Source organism: Acanthochromis polyacanthus, chromosome 12 (assembly GCF_021347895.1).
Source record: "Acanthochromis polyacanthus isolate Apoly-LR-REF ecotype Palm Island chromosome 12, KAUST_Apoly_ChrSc, whole genome shotgun sequence".
Taxonomy (NCBI): Eukaryota; Metazoa; Chordata; class Actinopteri; family Pomacentridae; genus Acanthochromis; species Acanthochromis polyacanthus.
This window is the reverse complement of record NC_067124.1, coordinates 22,939,155-22,945,154: the sequence shown is the minus strand read 5'-3', so window position 1 is coordinate 22,945,154 and position 6,000 is coordinate 22,939,155.

The following is a 6,000-nucleotide window of genomic DNA, read 5'->3' as shown; positions in this document are numbered from 1 at the left end:
AAGGTTTCCCAGCAGAATGTTACATTAGAACAAGATGATGGATGTTGTTCTCTTCAACTGTCAGCGGTCAGAATGTTGTGGCTGATCGGTGGATCTGTCTGCCTTTACTCTGACATCCAGAGTTATACAAAAGTGTAGTATGTGTGCAGTGCAGAAGAGATTTACTTTATTGTGTGCAGTTTTTTTTTAAGGGAGAGCGTTTTTTTATCCACCTGAATGAAGACCTGATCTTTCCTTTCTAAGGATAGTTAATAATTACTACGGCTTCCATAGTGGTCCCATCAGAAAATCATATCCATATACAGATTTTTATTAATTCCAGGGCTGGTTCAGTAAAGATTATAATAACTACATCAGATAATTCTCTGTCGCAGTTGGAATTTTGCAGACTGAGAGATGGTTGAGAAGGTTTGCAGTTCTTGTTTTAGCAAAATATGTTAGAATAGAAGATCTTTATGACTCCAGAATATCATGGTTTTATATACATTTACCTGAATAATATGAATGTTCAGGTTAAGATTTTGCAGTGACATTTGTTATGTAAGTTTAGCTGATTAAAGTTTACGACTCTGCACTACAATATTAAAATCAAAATTGTAATGATTTTTACTCCAAACATTGACTGGACTGATTTAAATATTAAAATCCCTCCTTTCTAATCCTCTGCTGTACATTCAAACCTGAAGCCTTAAATAGAAACACACAAGTATCTGTTTGAAGGAACTTCTGCAGAGTCCTGGTTCCAGAACATGATGATAGAATTATAGACAAACTTTAACAGAAGCTGCCTGAGAGTTTATAGGTTTTTATGTTAGATTTCTTAAGTAATTTAATGAGTTATCAGCAAAAATCAAGTGTTTATTTGATTCCGGACATCCTGTAAAAATTTGGTGAAAATCCGTCCATGACTTTTTGAGTTATGCTGTTAACAGACAAACAGACAGACAGACAGACAGAAAAATGCCGGGTGTCACATAACCTCCTTGGAGGAGGTAACTATGATGTTTTAATGATATTTTGGACGACATACTAAACTATGATATTTTTGTGACATTTTGGACGACATACTAAACTATGATGTTTTTGTCATATTTTGGACAACATACTAAATTATGATGTTTTTGTCATATTCTGGACGATATAGTAAACTATTATGTTTTTTTTCTACATTTTGGACAACATACTAAACTATGATGTTTTTGTCATATTTTGGACAACTTACTAAACTATGATATTTTTGTCATATTTTGGATGACATACTAAACTATGATATTTTTGTCATATTTTTGAAAACATACTAAACTATGACGTTTTTGTCATATTTTTGAAAACATACTAAACTATGATGTTTTTGTCATATTCTTGACGATATAGTAAACTATTATGTTTTTTTTTCTACATTTTGGACGACATACTAAACTATGACGTTTTTTGTCACTTTTTGGACGACATATTCAACTATGATATTTTTGTCACATTTTGGACGACATACTAAACTATGACTTCTTTTTAATATTTTGGACGACATACTAAACTATGATATTTTTGTCATATTTTGGATGACATACTAAACTATGACGTTTTTGTCATATTTTTGAAAACATACTAAACTATGATGTTTTTGTCATATTCTTGACGATATAGTAAACTATTATGTTTTTTTTTCTACATTTTGGACGACATACTAAACTATGACGTTTTTGTCATATTTTTGAAAACATACTAAACTATGATGGTATTTCATATTCTGGATGATATAGTAAACTATTATAGTAAAAACTATGTTTTTTTTCTACATTTTGGACGTCATACTAAACTATGATGTTTTTGTCATTTTTTGGACAACATACTAAATCGCATAACCTCCTTGGCGGAGGTAACTATGATGTTTTTTTTGCTACATTTTGGATGAAATACTACACTATGACTTTTTTTCAGATCTTGGACCACATACTAAACTATGACGTTTTAGTGATATTTTGGACGACATACTAAACTATGATGTTTTTGTCATATTTTGGACAACTTACTAAACTATGATATTTTTGTCATATTTTGGATGACATACTAAACTATGACGTTTTTGTCATATTTTTGAAAACATACTAAACTATGATGTTTTTGTCATATTCTTGACGATATAGTAAACTATTATGTTTTTTTTTCTACATTTTGGACGACATACTAAACTATGACGTTTTTTTCATATTTTGGACGTCATGCTAAACTATGACTTCTTTTTAATATTTTGGACGACATACTAAACTATGACGTTTTGTGACATTTTGGACGACATACTAAACTATGACGTTTTTGTCATATTTTTGAAAACATACTAAACTATGATGTTTTTGTCATATTCTTGACGATATAGTAAACTATTATGTTTTTTTTTCTACATTTTGGACGACATACTAAACTATGACGTTTTTTTCATACATTGGACGACATACTAAACTATGACGTTTTTGTCATATTTTTGAAAACATACTAAACTATGATGTTTTTGTCATATTCTGGATGACATACTAAACTATGACGTTTTTGTCATATTTTTGAAAACATACTAAACTATGATGTTTTTGTCATATTCTTGACGATATAGTAAACTATTATGTTTTTTTTTCTACATTTTGGACAACATACTAAACTATGATATTTTTGTCATATTTTGGATGACATACTAAACTATGACGTTTTTGTCATATTTTTGAAAACATACTAAACTATGATGTTTTTGTCATATTCTGGATGATATAGTAAACTATTATGTTTTTTTTTCTACATTTTGGACGTCATACTAAACTATGATGTTTTTGTCATATTTTGGACAACATACTAAATCGCATAACCTCCTTGGCGGAGGTAACTATGATGTTTTTTTGCTACATTTTGGATGAAATACTACACTATGACTTTTTTTCAGATCTTGGACCACATACTAAACTATGACGTTTTAGTGATATTTTGGACGACATACTAAACTATGATGTTTTTGTCATATTCTGGACGATATAGTAAACTATTATGTTTTTTTTCTACATTTTGGACAACATACTAAACTATGATGTTTTTGTCATATTTTGGACGATATAGTAAACTATTATGTTTTTTTTTCTACATTTTGGACGACATACTAAACTATGATGTTTTTGTCATATTTTGGATGACATAGTAAACTACGACGTTTTTTTCAAATTTTGGACGACATACTAAACTATGATGTTTTTGCAACATTTTGGACGACATACTAAACTATGATGTTTTTGCAACATTTTGGACGACATGCTAAACTATGATGTTTTTGTCATATTTTGGATGACATAGTAAACTACGACGTTTTTTTCAAATTTTGGACGACATACTAAACTACGACGTTTTTTTCAAATTTTGGACGACATACTAAACTATGATGTTTTTGCAACATTTTGGACGACATACTTAACTGTGACTTTTTTTCATATTTTGGACGACATACTAAACTATGATGTTTTTGTCATATTCTGGACGATATAGTAAACTGTTATGTTTTTTTTCTACATTTTGGACAACATACTAAACTATGATGTTTTTGTCATATTTTGGACAACTTACTAAATCACTTAACCTCCCTGGTGGAGGTAACTATGATGTTTTAATGATATTTTGGACGACATACTAAACTACGACGTTTTTTTTCTTCAGATTTTGGACGACATACTAAACTATGACATTTTAGTGATATTCTGGACGACATACTAAACTATGACATTTTAGTGATATTCTGGACGACATACTAAACTATGACATTTTAGTGATATTCTGGACGACATACTAAACTATGACGTTTTTGTCATATTTTTGAAAACATACTAAACTATGACGTTTTTGTCATATTTTTGAAAACATACTAAACTATGATGTTTTTGTCATATTCTGGACGATATAGTAAACTATTCTGTTTTTTTTCTACATTTTGGACGACATACTAAACTATGATGTTTTTGTTATATTTTGGACAACATACTAAATCGCATAACCTCCTTGGCGGAGGTAACTATGATGTTTTTTTTGCTACATTTTGGATGAAATACTACACTATGACTTTTTTTCAGATCTTGGACCACATACTAAACTATGACGTTTTTGTCATATTTTGGACGACATACTAATCTATGATATTTTTGTCATATTTTGGACGACATACTACACTATGACATTTTAGTGATATTCTGGACTACATACTAAACTATGACTTTTTTTCACATTTTGGACGACTGTGAACTATGATGTGCCTTGAACGACACGGTATACTATGATGTTCTTTGGACAACATGCTATACTATGATGTTTCTAGAGCGACATGCTATACTATGATGTTTTTAGAGCTTTTCAATGTTGCCTTTCACTGCCTGCAACCAACTGCACAGTTTTTTGTTGTTATCACCATTTCTATTTTTCCTTTGGAATTTATTGTGCTCTCTTGTTTATTTTACTCCTAATTTCTCCTCTTTGTCTATATATAATCCCCATTTTTTGGGACTGTTGTGTTATAAGGAATCAGGGTGATTCTTTTATCTGTTTTATAAATGTTAAAATGTTTTATGTTTATTTGTTTTAAGAAACAAACATCTTTACAAATTAATTTTGTAAAAATACACTAATGAATAATGAGAATGTCATGCAATCTTTTGCAGCCTCATACATCACCACCTAGTGGCAGTATTGTATCAGTAAATGTTAACCTTTACTGTGCTCTTGATGGCCCTGCTAGAGCAACACAACACAAAATATCCTCTTAACTGGTGGCCATAAAAGCAGTTAAAATTTACCGATTTCAGCCTTTGTAGCTTCATGTAGTCAATAAATTATTCAAGATGCCTGGATCCAACACTCACATGTGAGGTACAGGTTTTGGTGCCTGACATTATTATTTCTCTCATGCTGAAAAAAAAGACAACTGTTCAATATCCCTCTCTTTCTTTGAAGAGGTTTTGGTCCGTCCTGGTGCCTCTCTGACTCTAAATGTCGAGCAGAATCGATACCTCTCATCTGGATCTGAGGTCTGAGGGAGATTCTGTGATTCGGGCTCCTCTACAAATATAACTGATCTGACTCGAATGGAGGAAAATATCTGATGCTTCTACACAGAAAACTACATGAAACGTGACATGATTTAATGCTGTGTGGGTGGAAACTGTCAGCTCCTTCACTAACGAGTAAAACAAGTACATTAACCCACAAACATCAGTATTCGTTGTTTCCTTCAACGCGCACTCAGGATTAATGTGCATACTTAAAGTGCTCCGTTTGTGATGATATGTATCATTAATGCTTTGAACACTTTACCGACTTCATTGTTTTATACTGCAGTGCTTGTTTTGTACTAATACTGTACAGAATTGATGTAAAGTATCTAGAATATTGGAATATTATTGTCTTTGACTACCTATGTAAGGACTCACAAAATTACGATATAAGCTTTTCTATGAGAGCACTGGAGTGGTGGTGGAGGAATATAAGGATAATCAGAGAAATTCATTAACAGTATTAAAAGGATACAATGCAAGAAATGGTGCGAGGAAGTGTCAAAAGGGTCTGAAATGATTAATTCTTTTCAGTATGATTTCATTTCTTAGTCATTTTCTCAATTAAAATGTACATTTCTTCTAAATGCACCAATGATGGCTACAAATCTAACTTTAAAAAAAAAATAAATCAGAAACCTAATCTTTAATCATTTGACAACTTCAGGAAATCATAAGAAATTCTGTCACCTCAAAAGTACAAAAATCAAATCCTCACATTTGAGAAGCTGTGAAGCCATGAAATGTTTAAGTTATTTATAGTTACTAATGAAGTCCTGTTTCAGCTCTTGTTTTGTATGCTGTTAGATGATTTCATCTCTACCAAAGCATCATATTTTTCTTTGTATGTTTGGCACACAAAAAAAATTTAAGTTGTAAAATATTGGAATTAAAGCTGCTGGAAAAATATAATACAGTATATTTGTAGTGTGCA